The sequence below is a fragment of the Cryptomeria japonica genome, chromosome 9, assembly GCF_030272615.1.
Source record: "Cryptomeria japonica chromosome 9, Sugi_1.0, whole genome shotgun sequence".
In the NCBI taxonomy this organism is placed as follows: domain Eukaryota; kingdom Viridiplantae; phylum Streptophyta; class Pinopsida; order Cupressales; family Cupressaceae; genus Cryptomeria; species Cryptomeria japonica.
In genome coordinates, this window is record NC_081413.1 from 681,495,930 (window position 1) to 681,515,363 (window position 19,434).

Genomic DNA, 19,434 nt, shown 5'->3' on the forward strand with positions numbered 1-19,434 from the left:
CAATTGTACACAACGACGCCCGGGAGTGGGTCGTGGGGTGCGACACTTGCCAACGGGTGGGTAAACCTTTGAAGCGGGACTTCATGCCCCTCAACCCTTCGCACACATAGGAACTCTTCGAATGATGGGGACTCGACTTTGTAGGGCCTCTTAAGGCTACCCGTGCACGACGGTGCCGTTACATTGTGGTCGCCACAGAATACTTGACTAAGTGGGTGGAGGCGAGGGCCCTCCCAGATAACTCTGCAGTAAGTACGGCTAAATTTATCTATGAACAAATTATTACGAGATATGGCATACCTATTCAATTGACAAGTGACCGAGGGGGCCACTTTGTGAACCATGTCATACGGCTGTTGACAACCGAGTTTAAGATTTTCCACTCATTATCGAGCCCGTACTACCCACGTGCCAATGGGCAAGCAGATGCCACTAATAAAATATTGGTGTCGGTAATCTACAAGTCCTACGGAGTAGAAAAGGAAGACTGGGAGGAGAAGTTACCCTCCGTATTATGGGCCTACAGAACGACTTACAAGGTGACCACCGATCAAACTCCATTTCAACTGATGTATGGTCAGGAAGCAGTGGTGCCTGTCAAATTCATGGTCCCGAGTCTGCGAATAGCAATTGAAAATAGACTCGGAGACATGGAAAGCCTGCGGGAGAGGCTTTACAACTTGAACAGGCTGGACGAGTGTCAAATGGTGGCACAGTGGGCCACGGAGGTCGCACAAGCAAGAAGAAAAGTATGGCATGACAAACATTTAAAACGGGCAAAATTCACCCAGGGACAGCTAGTTTTGAAATACAACGGCAAAAACAAGATCAAACCAGGCAAGTTTAAGGTGAAATGGCTAGGACCCTTCCGAATTAGCAAAGTCGGGGCCAACAGGGCGATCCAGCTAACAACGTTGGACGGAAAAGAGGTGCCCCAGGCTATGAACGGATCCAAATTGAAGTCGTACCACGAGCAACGGCCGCACCAACAAGTCCTAAGTGGGAAAAATTAATTAAAAAAAAAAGTGGGTACAGTGGAACCACCGTACAGTGGGGAAAACCACCGCCACAACAGCCTCGTGGAAACAACAAGGCCGCGGGAGAATAAAAAGAAGAGAAGGTCACAGAATAGAGGAAGAGCTCCGCCGACGCCTCCAAGAGAATAGAGACAAAGCCGCCCTCGCTAGGATAGAAAAATGTGAAGCCACGAGAATAGAAACATAAGAAGAGGTAACTACCGAAGGGAGCGAAGTCCATACGAACCAGATGTAAGGATATTCATTTTGCCAAATATTTGTTGTAAGACAAGAATGATGGTTCGATTTTCCACAATGAAGAGAAGAGGTTAAACCGAATGCAAATTAATCTACGCAGCGGTGGAAGTCATTAAAGAGGATTTAGTCATAATTGTCTCCAACATCCGTAGGGGAGGGGAAATCAGGAGATAGCATTTACGGCAAAGAGTAGGGGATGCGCAGCCGCACTACCGCGGGAAAAGGTAACGGTATAACCGTTGGTTGAGAAATGAATTCCACAAGGAAGCGCTAGTGGAGAGAACAGTTGTCAGACTTGGACAAGACGGCAAGGGTTTTACCATCAGGAGTAAGGATTGTAGGAGGCATGGACACAAGTACTAGTAAAAAGAAGCACCGACCAAAGGTTGCAACAGGCCCATGGCGGATAACAGCGAACACTGTGATGTTTGAGGGTTCACATGGGTTGAACTGCAGAAAATGGTGGAGTGATACAACGGAAAACTATTCGGTGAAGGAGAATTTGAGGAGAGCATGCGTACAATGGATTATTCGAATGCCAATCTTTCGGATAAAGGAGTTCGAAGGGTCTCTTAGAGCCATGATTCATAATTATGATAGCCATGGGCGTTGCTCGATGATTGATTATTGTGGGAGGAAGCTCACTGTGTCCTTCTCCAGAACAGAGGTTGCCCGGGTTTTTGGCCTGCCAACCACAGGAGCCACGAAAATCGATGAGGTAGGGAAGAGGGCCTCACAGAAGGACAGGGAAAAGATGTTGGGTTTAGTTTGTCGTCAGCTTTCACAGAAGGAATGGGAAGACGTAGCTCACGCACAGAAGAAGAGGGGTGTGAAGAAGGACTTCATTGCTGAGGGCGACATGCGTTACTTAATGGACGTGGTGAAAAGCAGGCTCACCGATTCCAGTCGTGCCTCAGACATTTCTACCTAGCACATATTTCTCATGTTACAACACAAAACTTTTTGTATGTCGCACCATGCCATTGCTTTGTTCCTTGCGGCCACGATGGACCAGGTCCCACTGGAGGACAAAGTTTAAACCACAGTTACCAACAGACAATACACACCCACCTGTCTGCTATTGGATGCATTTGGATAGCTTGGGATCTGGGCCCAACAGTATTCCGTCGTCTTCAAAGAAAAGAAAAGTACAAGTGGTAGTCTCCGAGTCTGATGGGGACAATGGTATGGGAAGTGACAACTCAAAGGAGGACGCGGAGGAGTCAATCTGCACGGAGGGTACAGAGCACACGGAGTTAGAGAGTGTGGGACTAGCCGTGGGAGAGAAGGGACACGATCATGGGGGCATGGCGCAAGCTGGCACACAACAGGTTGCATCTCCCATAGGGAAGATTCTTTTTTCACCTGCCCTTCTTTCGAGTACTTTGCCTATGGATGCGAGGACACGGACCCCTGGCCCTACATTTGGGGAACTACGGCCGGCCATTACCCTCAATCCAACCCAAGAGACACCATTAGGGGTAGCGCCAGCCTCAGCCATGCATACAGGGGAGCCAGTTAGTACCAGAGGAGTGATAGAGCCAGTTCGGCATGTGGGAACGGAGGAGATTCCGCACATTGAGAGCATCACCGTGGGGCGGGCTAGCAAGATGTTGGGAGAGCTTGTGGATGCAACCACAAATGCCTGGCTTAGTGAGTGGGCAATGCAGCCTATGTCCCCGATCGGAGTTCCTCCTTTATTGGGACGTTGTCACATTCCCAATGAGGTCGTGGAGTTGGAGGATAGCACGGGTCTAGAGCTCATGGGGGGCGAGGTGCATGTCTCAGATATGACAGAGGCGCTGCAGGAGGCAGAGGTGCACACCCACGGTGCGAATGCCCGCTCCAGAGTGAGGTCTCCATTAGATTTTAAGGTCGGGCCAGAGGTCGTCAATGGATTGGCTTCCATGGGTGCATACATGGCACACATTACTCAGGTGGGAGAGTCACTATTGGAACAGGGCCATAAGCTGGCCGAGAGTATGCAGGCAGTCGGGATGGATGTTGCTGCAGGAGCCTTAGCCAGGCGAGCGCAGGTCCTTACTAGGCAGTGTGAGGAGTTTGAGCGATGTTTTCTTTCTTAGGGATGGCCTACAGTGGAGACACTGGAGATGGTAAGTGGCTTCCGGGTAGCCACTAGCTGTACTCTATGGTGTAGGAGATGGAGCAGCAGTTCCAAGATACTTACTTAGCCCTGAAGCGGGCTCAGCATTAGGGTGCTTCTGTAGAGGCTGAGAGACTAGTTGCAATGGAGGCTAGGCGGTCTACTGAAACTGAGTTGACTCGCAAGAGGCAGTCCAAATTGGTGCTAGAGGCGGAGTTGGCTAGAGAGAGGGAATCCAAGTTGGCACTGGATGCTGTGTTGGTTCAGGAGAGGGAATTTAGGATGTCGCTGGAGACCCAGTTGGGGACAGCTAAGGAGACACTAGATGCGAAGGAGACGAAACTGGTGGAGGCTGTGTTTATGGTCAAGAGATCTCGAGAACGCTAGTTGGCGGCAGAGCATACTTTGAGGCACTTTTTTAGAGCAGCAGCAGTCCAGGCCTTCTTCATCAGGTACGCTTCCTCCTCATCCTCCTTCTTCTTGATTTTCTTCTGTGTAGCATTGTACTCATCCCCATTTTGTTGTGTCAGGATTTTTGTCCTTGTCATCCAGAGACGACTTTTCTTTGGGGGGGATGATGTTGGTCGTAAAATGGGCTTTGTATTACTTGCTAAGCTACGTTGGTTATCAGAAAGTGGAAGAGTTACTTTCAGCAGTATTGAGATTATATTTCCTAACGTTAACGGGTGCATTGTAGTATTTGTTGTGTTTAAAATCCAAAAAAAATCAGTGGGAATATTACAAGGCCCAATGCCTAATTGGGACTGTGTGAGATTGAAGCACTTGGCAAACCAAACACTCTACCCTCAATGGATTGTGAAGAAAAAAAACGTGATAGGGCAAAGGTCAAGAAAAATGCCCAACTCCCAACAAGGCAAAAGGTTTACTAGGGACTTGAATATTTTAATGCTCCTAACTTCTTGGCACGCGTTAAAAAGAAAAGGCCGGCCCCTAACGGCTAGGTATGCAAACTGCAACTAGTGACTAAGGTGAGGAAAGCACACAACAATAAAGGAAAGGCAAAACAACTAAAGCATTAGGTAGGAAAAAGAAGGAAGAGGTCATGCCTACATAAAAAACCTTAAAAAGCACATTTGGGCAACCCTTCTCTCCCTTGCACCTCATCAATACCGAAACAACCTTCCCATTTGCGCAATTTTACATCGTGGAACTACGAGGGCCAAGGTTTAATGATTTGCAATGGATTTCCAAGAAGGAAAACGGCATCCATACCCCATTATGGCTGCAAAAATACTTTTGTCAAAGGACAATCTCCTACTTGCAATTTTCACGAATTTTTAGGCAATTTTCCTCTTTTTCTACACAAGATCTTCAATGGAGAGGCATGGTAGGGGTTGAGGGATTTTCTTTCAACCATCCTCAGTCTCCCATGTCTGATTTATTGATGCATGTGTCCACATTTTGTTGTTTGTGCAGATGGCTAGGATTTCTTGGGTTTTGATTGTTCTCATGAATAGAAGTCAATTCGTTACCTATTGTAAAGGGGGTTCTTCCTTCATTTTGATCTTCCAAAGATATGCAATGTTCGGCAGCCCTATTGTAAATATGCTCCATGCCTCAGTTAATAAAGCTACCTTTTTTCACCTTCTCTCACCTCAAATGTTAGATGAAAATCTTCTTTTTTTCATATTTGCATGAATATTTCTACGCTTTCTAGAGTTGTATGTTGTGTTTAATATATTTGCAGAAGCTATGGAGAAATTTGTCCCTCTTGGTGTATATTAATACTAAATCTCCATGCAATTTTCTAGGAGCTAGCATAACAAAGAGTTGTGAGTTTCTTTGGAAATTTTGTTTAGCTCATTGCATTGTATGGGCAGGAAGAATCACATTTTAATCTAGGTTCTATCACCACCCTTCTCCCTTTCATGCATTCCTTATTACCCTTGTCCTTTCCCTATAGAATCGGTAGAATAAGATTAGTTGTAGGTTTATACAGCACTAAGTTGGACCAACACTAGTCAATTTAGATCAAAGAGGAAATCAACCTTCTCCAAATGCCTAATCTCAACAAGGGTTCCGCACCTATGATCAGTATCATTGTTTCATTGGAAGGCCCGACATAGTTCAATAGGGTCCAATTTCATGTGACAATTGTATCTGGCACACCTGGTGGGTCCAAGATTTATGAAATTTACATCAATCACTAAAGTTTTGGTGTGTTCTTTAGTGTACTTAGCCTTTCAAATCAATTTCAACAAGCACCTAGCAACTCTACAAGTTCAATTCTAGTGTCTCTAGTATCTACTGATATGTTCTTAGTTTCTCTAGTTGGTAGACCTTTTTGCCTATTTTTGACCTTTTATACTTCAATATGGAAAGATACCATGGATAAAATATGTTCCATGAAAATGCAAGTTTTCCACCTCCCTACCAATAATACCAAGCTAGAAGTGTTGTTAGTTTCACTTCACATAGTCCTACTATAATAGGCTATCAAGCTATCAACAATTTACCAATGCTTGCCTTCCACCCACCCTCCCTTGCTCAACCATCTTGGCAACCTACATACACTTACCGACAACCCCAAGAAGCTTATTCTATTCCTAGTCAACATGCTTATCCTCCCATTCAGCCACAAAGCACAAATGACTTGGAGAATCTTAGCATCAAAGATTTGATGTTAAAATTCCAAGAGCAACTGAAATCTTTTGATTTGCACTTGGAGTGTGATTCGCAACAAGAGAAACTTACCAACTGAAAATCTACTCTAACCATAACACCAATTTGGTTAGGAATGGAGAGCGAGAGAGTGAGAGGGAGTTCTGCTAGGGTTTCGGGTGGAGGGGTCGGAGATGTCCATACAAAGGAGGCAGATGGGGATGACGGAGACGGTGATGGTGGGCAGGATGTCACTTGCCCCTATTTGTTTTCTCTCCGTGGTATTTGGTCCCCTTTCGTGCTACAGAGGTGGCCATGTTTGTGGCCTTGTGCCTTGCTTGCAATGCTTCTCGGGTTTCTACATTGTCCCACTCGCTGGTTGTCTTTGCAAAACCCCAATTCTTTTTTGTGCGTGATCCTCATGTGCGGAGTGGGTTGGAACTGTTTGTCGTCTTCTGCTCTTCGTGGTGGATCCAGGCTCGATGTTGCTTCCTGCTTGTGTTGTTGCTTCTCTTCGTCTACTAGGGCCTATGCTTGGTCTATGTTCTTTGTTGGGACTGGAATCTTGATCATTTGGGGGTTTGGTTTGGCAATGCTTTCCCACTGTGTTGTGGGTTTCTTGGTTTTGCTGAACCTTGATGTGGGTTTCGTGTTCTTGGCCTCCTTGTGGGGATTGTTTTGCTCTACTCCTTTGTTCTCCCTATCTTTTATTTTGAGCAATTTTGTTGGTGTTTGGTCTCTCAGTGGCTCTGTTCTTCTCGGTGGTTAGGCAGTTGCTAACAGTTTTCATGGGCCTAGATTGGCCATGGTTTGTCTTTAGTTGGGTTTTGTCCTCTTGAGGTTGTGCACATCCTTGTTGTTGCCCAATCCTTAATGATTTTTCTTCTCAAATGGGCTTATGTTGTTCATGGCTGGGTTCTCCCCTGTTTGGCTCCTATTGAAGTGGAGTTCTCTCTTGCATCCATGGTGTGGATTTGGCCCATTCTGCTCCTCTCTTCCTCTTTCACTATTCCTATTGAGGTGGTGGCTATGCCTATGGAGGTGGTGTCTTGCTTGGTGGGAGAGGTTGGTTGTTGCACCATATGGTCTACTTTTTTCCTTGGCTGCTTGGCTATGGGATTGAATCATTTGTTGCTCTTCATGTTGCTAGTCCATTTCTCCTATGCTCCTATTGTGGGTCCCTTTTCTATTGAGGTGGAGGGGTATTGCTAGGGGGAGTTGACTTTTAGCCACAGTATCCTGGCTGGTTTCAATTTGATGGTTTTGGGAGCCATATCAAAACCCAATCTAAAGCTATGGGGAGCCTTTCAAAACCCCATGATCCTTGTCTTGCACACGACTGCCTAGGAGGATCAATTATTTCCGGATTGTTCTTTATAGTATTTCTTCATGAATCTGGTTGTTAAGGTTTTGGGAGCCTTGCTAAAACCCAATGTTCAGGTTAAGGGAGCCTGGAAAAACCCTTGGATCCCTTGTATTGCTGACATCTCTTGTCTGATAGCTTAGGATTGATGGGTGGCGGCTTTGCTCGGTCTTAGTTGCCTTGTTGATGTTTGTTTAACAATGCGCTGATGTTAGTCTTTGCTTGTATCTTTCTGCAACCTTTTGCTTATGGGTTATGGATTCCCGTCTAATTCTAGAGGGTTTCAGGTCCCTTAACACCTGTCATATGGGGTTTTGGGTCCCCCAAAAACCTATTTTTCCTTAATCAAAAACAAGAGGAACTTATCCATCAAAATTAACTTCATCAACAAGAGATGGAAGCATAATGAAGGTATGAACAAGAAATGGAACCACAAAGAAAACAATATAAAGAGTGCCTTTCAAGGCAGATTACTACTAAAGAGGAAGAAATTAGACAATTAGCAACTAGACAGAAGCAGTTTATGTGAGAGGCTAAATCAATTCCCCAAGCTCCTCACTTCAAATTTGCAAGTTTTAGGAGTCCTAATCCTTTGCAGGAACATGTACCTATGCAGACTCAGTCTATTGTTTCACAAGAGCAGCCCCCTCAAAAGTCTTTTCTTCCTCAAGATGTCCAACAAACATTTTAGAGGCTTTCGGATTACTTTGCTTTGCCTAATACTATTTCACTTTACAAAGGTGGACATGTTGTTTAGTGGACTAGCCAATCTAATAGAAGTGGAAGAGGAACAACTTATTGTTGATGAACCCTCATGTACCCCAAAACATGAAAGGCCTGACAAGTTCACTTGCCCCAACACCATTTCACTCTATAGAGGTGGACCTATCATTTGGTGAGTTGATTGGTCTAGTGAGGAAAAAGAGGAGATGCTGCCTATTATTTGTGAACTCTCATGCTCCAAAGAATGGAGAATCGGAACCTAACGTAAAAAAAAAAAAAAGTCTGAAGACAATCGACTACAACAATAGACCATCAACCAAATGGAAAATGATGACAAAGATGAGGAATTAATCCTCTCATTTGACCAGCTCACTTGCTTTGCTGACCATGACAAGGAGAGAATGCCCAAGTCTACATCAACAGACATCCTAGAGTAGCAAGGAAACACTAAAAACTAAACCTCCATGCAATTTTTTAGGAGCTAGCATAACAAAGAGTTGTGTGAGCTTTTTGGCAGTTTTGTTTAACTCATTGTGTTGTAGTTGATGAGAAGAATCACATTTTAATCTAGGTGCATCACCACTCCTCTCCCTTTCATGCACTCCTTACACTTTTCCCTGGAGAATCGGTAGAATAAGATTAGTTGTTTATGCAATGCTGGATTTGACCAACACTGATGCATTTAGATTAGAGAAGAAATTGGCCTTCTTGGGAGGTCTGATCCCAACAGCAAGGGTCGAACACCTGAGATCAGTCCCATTGTGAAATTGGAATGCTGGACCTAGTTCAGCAGGGTGCAATTTCATGTGACAATAGATACTTCATAAGTTCAAAGGCAACAAGTCTAACTAACTCTTCTACTTCCCATTTGAGACAAAACTGCTTTCTACTGAAGCAAGCAGAGAGGTAATGTACTAATCTATTGCTCCTCCAATTTCCTTGAGGATGGATTCTTGAAAATATTAACTGGGAAATAGGGGTAGTCTGACCCATACTGCAACTATACTTAAAAGATCTTCCGAAGGATTAAAGTAAACATACCGATGTGTCATGAACAAACCTGATTTTTTCATAAACTATGGGCCTCCTTGAAAAACAAAATCCTTTATTATTTGGTGAGGAAGCTTGCCATGAAGAATCCCTTTCGCATCATGAGAATATCTATAGATCCAAAGGGTTTTCATTTTTTTCCGTGTTTTAGGTCCTTGAAAGTCCTCATTAATCTGCAAATAAGGGCCTTTTCCATAAGCAACAAGAATCAATTTTCCATTTCATCCATGGAAAATTTTAACTTTGGGAGCATTTCCGTTCTAAGTTTACGAACTTACAACCTTATTCCTTTTTGGAGGGGAAAGAAGGCCTTATAACCTTTCCATGTTCATGTTGCTGAATATGTTACAGGAGATCTTCCTGATAGATCTGTTGTGTTATGATAGACAGTGGTTCTGATAAGAGGATTTGGGTTTAGAGGAGTGATCTGTGAAGAGAACATAGCACCCCCATCCCCGATGGGACAGATTTTTGCTCCAATTATCAAAGGACCGAGTTAAATTGATAATAGTTACTAGTGAGAGGAGATCACTGGTTCAGAGGTGGAGAGAGCATGGACCAGTATTGGGAACTTTGTGACTGAGAAGACAGTGTACACACTTGATGCTAATACCTTGTATCAACACAGTTGGAACAACTGTAAATGATATTAAGTGGTATATCCGTCATTTGAATTATTTGTTTTGTTTTGTGTTTTATAAGAAATGTACTGATGATTAGTTGTTTCCATCCTGACACCAGAACTGGAGAGTATAAATCTACAAGACATTCTTTGATGTGCTGCTTGAATAAATCTATAATTGTATGTGTCCTTTCTCAGAGTATATATTATGCTTTGACAATTGAGTATCGATTCAAGAATACTTCAATGTCTTTATTGAGTTCCAACTACTAGTTTTGTGGTCCTATGAACTGTTATGGTCTCATAGATGTTAATAAACATTAAACTAATTTCATTTCAAAAAGGTAATTAACACGGTCAATTCTCATACACTCAACAAATCAAATGCACATCGCTAAGCTGATAATATATACCCATTTTCATGAATCACGTAATGAACTTTATTTAGGTTAAAACTTAATTTGTGTGCAGGACTGTTGGGATCAATTTTTATGCACCCACCAATTCAAAACATGCCAATTTTCACAGATCTCCTAATGAAATCTAATCCCATGAGTGTTCTTGCAGATTCTAGGCCACATTAAATAACAAATTGCCTTTAGGAGACCACAATTTTAATTCTCATACAACCACGGTTCCACAATGACCAAACCAGTGCCAGAAAGAGTACCCAATGCAATAAATCACCTAAAGAATGATATTCACAGCAATCCCTTTCAGATAGTTGGCAAATTGTATATCCATTTGTCTACGGGATACACAATGTGGTGCATGGTAATGAGGGTCATTTGTAAGAGTACGACTCCAGTTAAAATCTGCCTCAGCACAATAAGTCAGCTCATAACTCTAGCAGACATTTGGTAAGACTATAGTGTAACGATTATAACACAATCAATAAAGCCTCATATTTACAAATCATAATAATATGATCCAAGCTTATCCAACACCATATTGAAGACACTCTAGAATCTCATCCAAGATTTCCCAAGCAGAAAAAAATAAAAAAATAAAAAAAAAAATAATGCCCAACTGCAGGCATTTATTTGGGGATCAATTGGATTGGTAGATTAGATTAGAAGTTTTCTTTGGGCATTGATCTGATCAGTAATTTTCTTTGGGGCTTGACCAGATCAGGAAAAATGAGCATTATTGTCCAAATTTGCTCTTGCCAATAAGTGGTCACAAGGTTGATTCCTACAAATCTGATAATTCAAAATGAACTCCAAAGCCAAAAGTGCATTAACTGCCATAATTATCTAACTCATTATCAATCCCTTCGCAAAAAAATTAAAGACCAATTTGCATAACAATTTTCCAAAAGGCAGTCACACAGGTGATTCCCACATATCTACAAATTCAAAATGACCAACACTTATGCCAAAAATGTACCCATTGCCAAATCAAATAATTGATCTAACAATCTTGCCAATAGGTGGTCCTGAAATTGATTCCTACAAATCTGAAAATTCAAAATGAACTCCAACACCAGAAGTGCATCTACTGCCATAAATCATCTAATTAACTCCATTATCAATCCATTTGCTAAAAAAGGAAAGACCAATTGCATAACAACTTTCCAAGAGGCAAATGCACAGGTGACTCCTACACATCTACAAATTTAAAATGTACCCATTGCCAAATCAAATAATGAACTATACTTTTAAAAGTTACCTTCTGGAAGATAATTTGCTGCATCCAACAATCTTGCCAATATGTGGTCACAAGGTTTATTCCAACAAATCTGATAATTCAAATGAACTCCAAAACCAGAAGTGCACCCACTGCCATAAATCATCTAATTAACTCCATTATCAATCTGTTTGCAAAAAAATGAAAGACCAATTTGCATGACAATTTTCCAAAAGGCAGTCGCACAGGTGATTCCCACACATCTATAAATTCAAAATAACAAACACTTATGCTAAAATGTACCCATCATCAAATCAAATAATGAACTATATTTTTTAGAGCCACCTCCTGGCAGATAATTTGCTGTATCTAAAAATTTTGCCAAAGGGCAGATAATATTTGTTGCTCCTACATCCACCAATCCAAAATGGCCCATAACAATGCCAAAAACTACCCACTTCCCTGAATTCCTTAATGTCATCTGTCTACAGCAATCCCCTTGTAGTTATTTGCCTGATTTATATTATAATTTCCCAACAGGTGGTCATAGTTTCAATTTGCATAACTCTACCAATCCAAAATAACACGACTCGGTTCCAGAAATTTGTATATTGCTACACTAGTGAACTCTATCTCACTGAAACCCCCCTTCCAGATGGTTGACAAATTTTGACAATAATATGCCAACAGCAGGTCACAATTTCAATTCTCATACACATATCTATAGAAAATGACTATGACCAGCGCCAAAAGTATCCGTTGCCACGAATTACCTGATGAATTATATTTCTAACAATACCCTTGCACATGTTTGGCCACATCACATAACAATTTGCCCGTGTTGTGGTGTAATCATAATGAAGCATTTGTAAGAACACCCCCGGGTTCAAATCTCCCTGATTGTAATATGGCAGCCTATTAACTCTAGTACCCATGTAGTGAGGTTCCTGTGGAATGACTTCACGTTGATAAATAGTTATGTAACGTGGCTGAATAAATGAAAGACAATTTGTTGTGATATATTTCATGAGGCCGTTTATGTCATGCTGTACATCTTCTTAGAGATTTGATCTCAGCACCATTAGATGCCTACAACATAAAATGTGTCATTAAAGGAAATGCCCTTTATACACCCAAGAATCCGTGACCAAGCAGAAACAATGTACTCAATGTAATAAATAGCCTAATGAATTATCATTAAGGCAAATATCAAAGCACAAAATAAACCCTGTTATGCAGCAATTTATCAACATGAAGTCACGGGTTCGATTCTCAGACACCCTCGGTCCACCAAAACCAAAAACGTACTTGGTGTAATAAATCGCGTTAGTGTTCTATAATTATAGCAAATCTCCTCTGCACATAATTGGTCCTTTCATACAACAACTTTCCAGCAGGAGATTACAGGGTCGCTGCTTATACACCCACCAATCCAAAAATGACCAAAAACAAGTACCAAATGTCATAATAATGAATTATAACTAAAACAAATATCCTTGCATATGCTGGGCCCTGTTACATAACGATTTGATCAAAGGATTGATTCTCGCATGCCCAAATATCCACAATGAACCATGACAGCAACGAGAATGTACCCAGATTCATAAAACACCTATGAATTATATTCAGAGCAAATACTTTATCGTATCACACCTACGAGAGCTGTTTACATGAAAATTTGAGTTCATTATTATGCACTTTCAATGTGGAATGATAATTCATCTGCATAATAAGTTCAAAGAAAGTATGGCTTACCAAATTTAGAAGCAGGCCTCGAAGCAGATCTAGATTTGTTTCTGCTAAAATATCTACAGATTTGACCAGTTATGTTAACGAAAGACCAGATCTTGCGGAAATTCTTATTGCTTGAGTACGAATTTCTTAGCTGAACGAGATATTTCAAGCAAATCATCATAAATTCAAAAGCATAGCAAAATTCATGATCTTCTACCGGTAATTTGAAAAAAAAAAATTATTTATTTCAATAATAGCGACCCTCCGTAGCAGATTTGTGTGTTTTCTTTCTTGTACAACTTAACATGAAACGAGCGGATAGGATTGGGGCCTCTACCAATATTTTTGCGTTTATAAGGTTTATATTCTGTCGAAATTATAATTTACACTAGGTATAATTTAAAATTCAGGAACTTCACAGGTCCTCCTAAAAGTTATTTTTAGTTGTTATGAAGCAAGGATATTTAACAGTTATAGCTTTTTTTTTAATAGAGTAGTAGAGGCCTTATAAAGGTTTTTTTTTAATATATAGTGGATTATAATATTTGTATTTAAGTTTGCATTGGAGTAGTGGTAAATAATTAAAAGGAAAAAAGTGACTATAATGTAAATTAGCTATCAATAATAGCTACAAGTTAAAAAAATCAATAAACTTAGAGTTTAAAAGTCTTCTAAAATGTTTTAAGAAAGTTGATAGTCATCTCATTCACTAATATTGTCAATAACCTTCATCTTCATTTTTTAGCTTGGCACTACAACCATCACTAATGAGCATTGAGAACTACTTCCTTAGGTGATGTTGCCTTGTCATGCCAAGATTGCATAGAGTGTCAAATTCGACACCATGAATTATTTCATACCTTTCTCAACCCTATTCAATATATCTCCAACCAAATATGGCAAAGTGTAAGCACTAATCACCTCTAATGTCCCTTGAGGAGGAAAAACCACCAAGTATTTGATCACCTAATGCAAATCTTAGTAGGAGGTAAGATCCTCAATAGCACTATTAATTGCTTGAAACTCATCTCAACAATAAAAAAATAAGAACCACTTTCAAAAAATAATGAGTTCAATGTGTTCCTTATTATATTCAATTGTTAAAGATGAAAAACATGATATGTAATTTTATTGAAACTATCACGTGCAACCTACTCTCTCCCATACAAACTCGATTTTGTTGCTATTCTTTCTTTGATATTACTCTATAAACATAAATTTTAGTTAAGGTTCATAAGCTTCAGATTTAAACCATGTATGCTTTTTTTTTAATAGACTATAGAAAATTAATATCAATAAATTTTTAATTATTTTTATCTAAAACTACTATTTACATTTTAATATGTTTTAATTTTCATAAATTATAAAAAGCTTGTTTATTCCAATAATAAATACACCTTGACAATGCTAGACACTGCTATTCTTCACATAAAATGTTAATTTGTACCTTTCTAAAATCTACAAAATGCAACTAATTTTTACGAAATTTTCAAATGCTCAATCTTAATGATCGACCTAATCTTAATGATCCGCCTTTACAATACTGTTAAACCCCCAAAATTCAAACGAAAAATCATTATGCTATAGAAATTTGAATTTTTCTTCATAATACAATTTTGTGTGGAATATGACTATACCCACTCTATGTTTAAGGAGAGATCAACATCTACTATATTTATTATAGTGTCTTAATAAATTACCACAAATTAATCCAGCAATGTCTCAATTATGACTTTCCAACTTTGACTAATAAACAAATTATATTAATTATTTTATTGGTAAAATTGAGGCGTCAAGTTAGGCATGATGGGAATTGTCTATGACGCAATCTGTGTGGTGTCGAACATTGGAAGGATCAAAGAATATTCTGTACGTCTTAACCACCTGTTCAACGTGAGGCGTACAGCTTAAATAATTCAATCTCCATGCAGCAGCCTTCATTCATGCAACGGGTCAAGTTTGATCACGTAAATTTAAAGCCAAATTGCCCACTCTTCTCATTGCATGACATTTGTTTGATTATTTGAATTTATTTCGGTATATTGACAAAACTTATGAAAGAGATACAGCCACATAAAGGTCAAGGCCACGTTGCTAGAAATAGCCATTTTACACATTACAATTATATTTTAATGAAAACAAAAGCTTCCACTGCAATTTGACTTTCTATAATTAATATTAATTTATTATATTAAAAAATATAAAATTGAAATTGATAATAATAAATTAGTATTTTTATATTTTAATTTTTAAATTTTTGTTATTTAATCAATTTAACATATAGAAGTAAAATAAAATAAAATTTTTAAATTAATTTTATAATTTTGAAAATATGTATAGTGTATAAAATTATATATATATATAGAGAGAGAGAGAGAGGGGTACATATGATAGTAAAGATATTATTTAAATTAATATATTGAGAAAAATCTTTTTAAACATGTTTATTTTTTGAAAGAAATTTAACATAAGTAGAATAAGTACTTCAAAAAGATATTTTTTGACATAATTTATATACAATTTTAAAATATATATAGGCTAATAACATCCATAGATAAACTCTTAAAGGATCCCTTCTCATCCCATGACACGGGTGATTCTAAGAATGCGGGTGATGATACCAACCCCTCTGGCAAAGTGGCCCCATCCCACTCCATGTTAGCCCCTCATCCTGAAAGTTCTATCCATGTCTCTGAAAAGCCCTAACAACTCTGTGAACCTGGTTGTTAACCCCAAGTCCCAGGTCAATTCTTCATCCCCTACCCTTAGGATCGAGAAAATGGTTATTGTGGAGGAAGCTAGCAGTATCAAGGAGGAAGCGGACGGCAAGCTGCTGGAATTGGAAAAGAAAGTGGATGCCCTGAATGAGAAAATACAGGAAATTGTCAGCAGAGCATATTTCACTGAAAAAAGGCTTCATGAGGTCACCAAGTTCGCACTAAAAGTCATGCACAGCTCTGTGACCACCCTTTGTCTTTTGTAGGAGAACACCCAAAAAGGAAAATGGAAGGAGGAAGAGGACTACAAAAACCTCTTTAAATTTCTCACCAAAGATTGTGCTAGGAGGCTCCTGCCCAAGATCAGTCATGGCAAAAAGAAATAGGGATGTTTGCTACTTGGTGGTTTTTTGAGTTTTTGGATGGCCTCGATGGCCTTAGTGTTTTTAGTTATGATTATAATATTTGTTGGTTAATCTCAAACTTGGTTATCTTTACCCTTGGGTTGCATATCTTACTGTTTACTATGACTTTGTTAAACTCCATTAATATGGTTAGTATGTTTAAGGTTTTTGATAAAGGAAAGTTTTAGGAGGTTGTGACTTTGTTGTTTTTCTGCTAACAGTTGTTCTTTTGTTGTTAATGTGACTATATCTGGGTCAGCCCCCTAGTTTTGGTTGCTTTTAATATCAAAAACATCCATAAATGCAACATCTAAGATGTTAATTCAATCTCTAACGTAAGTTTAAGATATATATACATGTATATGTGTATACATGTATGTGTGTATGTATATGCACACACGTATACACACATATATGCATACATACATATGTATATGCATGTATATGTATATGTAAACTAGCATACCTATCTTTATAAGAATATAGGTAAAGTATGCCACAATATATCATAATTGTTCATTATTTCACTTTAAAATTTATTATATTATTGTATTGTCATTAATATTAAATTATTATTATATTATGATATTATAACTAATATTAATATATGATTATATTATTATGTTTTAATATATTCTTATTTTTATACTTTTATATTTTCATTAAATTTTTTACAAAAGTAAACAAACTTTTAGTATTATAATTAAAAATTATTTAAATACAATTATCATTAAATAGTTAAAAAATATTTAATTGATGCATGAAAGAAGAAAATAAATAAAAGATTATTTTTGTTTTTATGCATTAAATGCTTATAGTTTTTATTGATGAACATTTTTGCATCCATCATGTTAGTGTAATACAACTTTGGCATCACTAGCATACCTATCTTTAGAGGAATATGGGTAAAGTACATCGAAAGATATCATATGTGTTCACTATTTCAATTTAAAAATTATTATATTGTTTATTATTACTAATATTAAATTATTTTTTATTAAGGGAAAACAAGTTTTGAAGGGACCGGAAACCCTATACAAAATAGGTTTTGGGGGGACCTGAAACCCGAACCTTAAGATAAGCCTGAAAGTCCACTCAATGAAATGGAACACAAGAGGAGACACGGCGATACCAGACAAAAGATGGGGGACAACACAAGAAGGATCCCCAACAAGAACCAATTGGCTGAAACAAAGACCACCAAGAAGCCCAAACCCAACCAGGATTGATCAAGAATTTGATTTAGACTTGTGAGATCGAAGGGTCATATCAAAAGAGGCCTGGGATGATTTAGATTTCTTACTTTTAACGGTAATTCATCCCTCCTCAACCCTGGCAACAGACCTTTGCAAAGAATACGGATCCAAAATAGAGGACCTCCCACCACCAAGAGGGACAAAGGAAGCAATAGGAGAGGCAGGGACAACAGAAATTTGAGAATCAGAAGGATCAAACAAAGATCCAGCAGCAATTTAGGACAAACCATTTTCAGCAGAAGAGACAACAACATCTTGAATTCCAGCAATTTTCACTGAGTCATCTATAGTGGCATCCGAAGAAACATTCTTCTCCATATTCAAACCAGCCTTCAAAATCCCAGCATTCACCGAAACATTGGAAGAGTCCAAATATTTCTTAACATAATAATGCTGGTAAGAGGCCCCGAACCACCATGAGGCCGCAATATTTTTCTTCTTAAGCCCACAATTTCCAGCCGCATGGCCGGTTTTGAAGCATTTCCGACACCTGAACGAAATACCTTCATAATCCAAAGTTTGGACCCAGCTACCAAAAGAGCAGTTGATGTTCTCAGCTGGAAGTCCCTTAGACACATCTAGCTCCACCAAAATTTGAACGAAAGTAGTGTGGTAAAGCTCAAAGGATTCGTTATCCACCATGATGAAACTCCCAATAGCATCACCAATTTCCTCAAAGAGAGAATCCACCCACAAATGGATAGGAAGATAAGGAAGTTGAACCCAAACCAGGATTTTGTTGAACTTCTCATAAAGGGGGTTAAAATCGGAGTGCCAGGGTTTGGCCAAAAGTGGCATTTTATCTTTCTCGAAGAAAAATCTTTCACACTGAATTTGTTTCCTATCCTTAGCATCTTCAAATTTAGCTACAAAGAAACCTTTAGCCATAGGGTATATATGAACAATACCAGAAATGAGTGGTTCCCAGTGAAGACAGATCCATTTATGCAGCTCCGAGAGGCTAGGCCAAGAACCCTTGAATCTGTAGATAACACCATGCTCCATAAAAACCTTCACATTATTCTCTATTTCCCTATCTGAATCCTTGTTCACATTAACAGAGGTCGCACAGGAGATGGGGATAAACCCCCTTCCCCCCCCCCCCCCTTCTGCGAAAATTTGACATCTCCCGAGCAAAGTCATTGTGAGGGGTATCTGTTACCACCATCGCCTAGGAGGGACCAACAGTCACTGCAGCAGCCTGTGACGCGGATCCGACAGGGACCATAGAAGGGGATCGGGCGAGATCAATAGGTGGGATAGTGGTGGGAGGCATTTTCAATATTTATTATTTTATATTTCCATTAAATCATTTATTACTATCATCTTATTACATTTTTAATATTTCTATCAAACTCTTGACAAAAGCAAAAAAAACTATTAAGACTACATCATCACCATCACCATTATTATTATTATATGTGTGTGTGTATGTCCATGTCTATGTATGCATATGCATGTGCATATATATAAACACACACACACACACACACACACACACACACACACACACACACACACACACACACACACACACACACGTGTGTATACATATCTATGTGTATATATATTGTACACACATAAAATTTTCATTAAAATGTCCTCTTAATTAATCTTAATTTAGATCCATTATTTAATAATCTTATTTTCCATTATAATATCCATAATATTGTTTTATTTCTCATTATTCTATTTCATATCATAATATATTATCCATTAATATTCATCCATCATGTTTCATTAATTTTATATATTCAATTATTCTCCATTAATTCATTAATCCAAATCTACTACACGTCCACTACACCCTTTATTTATCATCTCTAACCTCTATCAATTTCACTCATGTAATGCATGTGGGATAAACACTCTTCATTTCTATATTACTCGTTTATCCCACATCTATCCTAATGCCTAGATTCATCCATAAGACAAC

General features: G+C 38.9%; 1 protein-coding gene across 4 annotated transcripts in view; it reads right to left on the reverse strand.

Annotated features, from left to right (window-relative positions):
• The window catches only part of LOC131073983 (probable magnesium transporter NIPA8), a 100,036-nt gene extending 86,566 nt beyond the window's left edge, over positions 1-13,470 (reverse strand). The window contains exons 1-3 of one of the 4 annotated variants that reach the window (XM_059211006.1): positions 13,143-13,470; positions 12,161-13,049; positions 11,430-11,574 (exon numbers count right to left, since the gene is read on the reverse strand). The gene's annotated coding sequence lies outside the window, so the exon portion shown is untranslated. The remainder of the gene's footprint in view (positions 1-11,429; positions 11,575-12,160; positions 13,050-13,142) is intronic. The other 3 variants (XM_058010526.2, XM_058010524.2, XM_058010523.2) reach the window with 3 other exon arrangements.
• Positions 13,471-19,434: the final 5,964 nt, after the last annotated feature.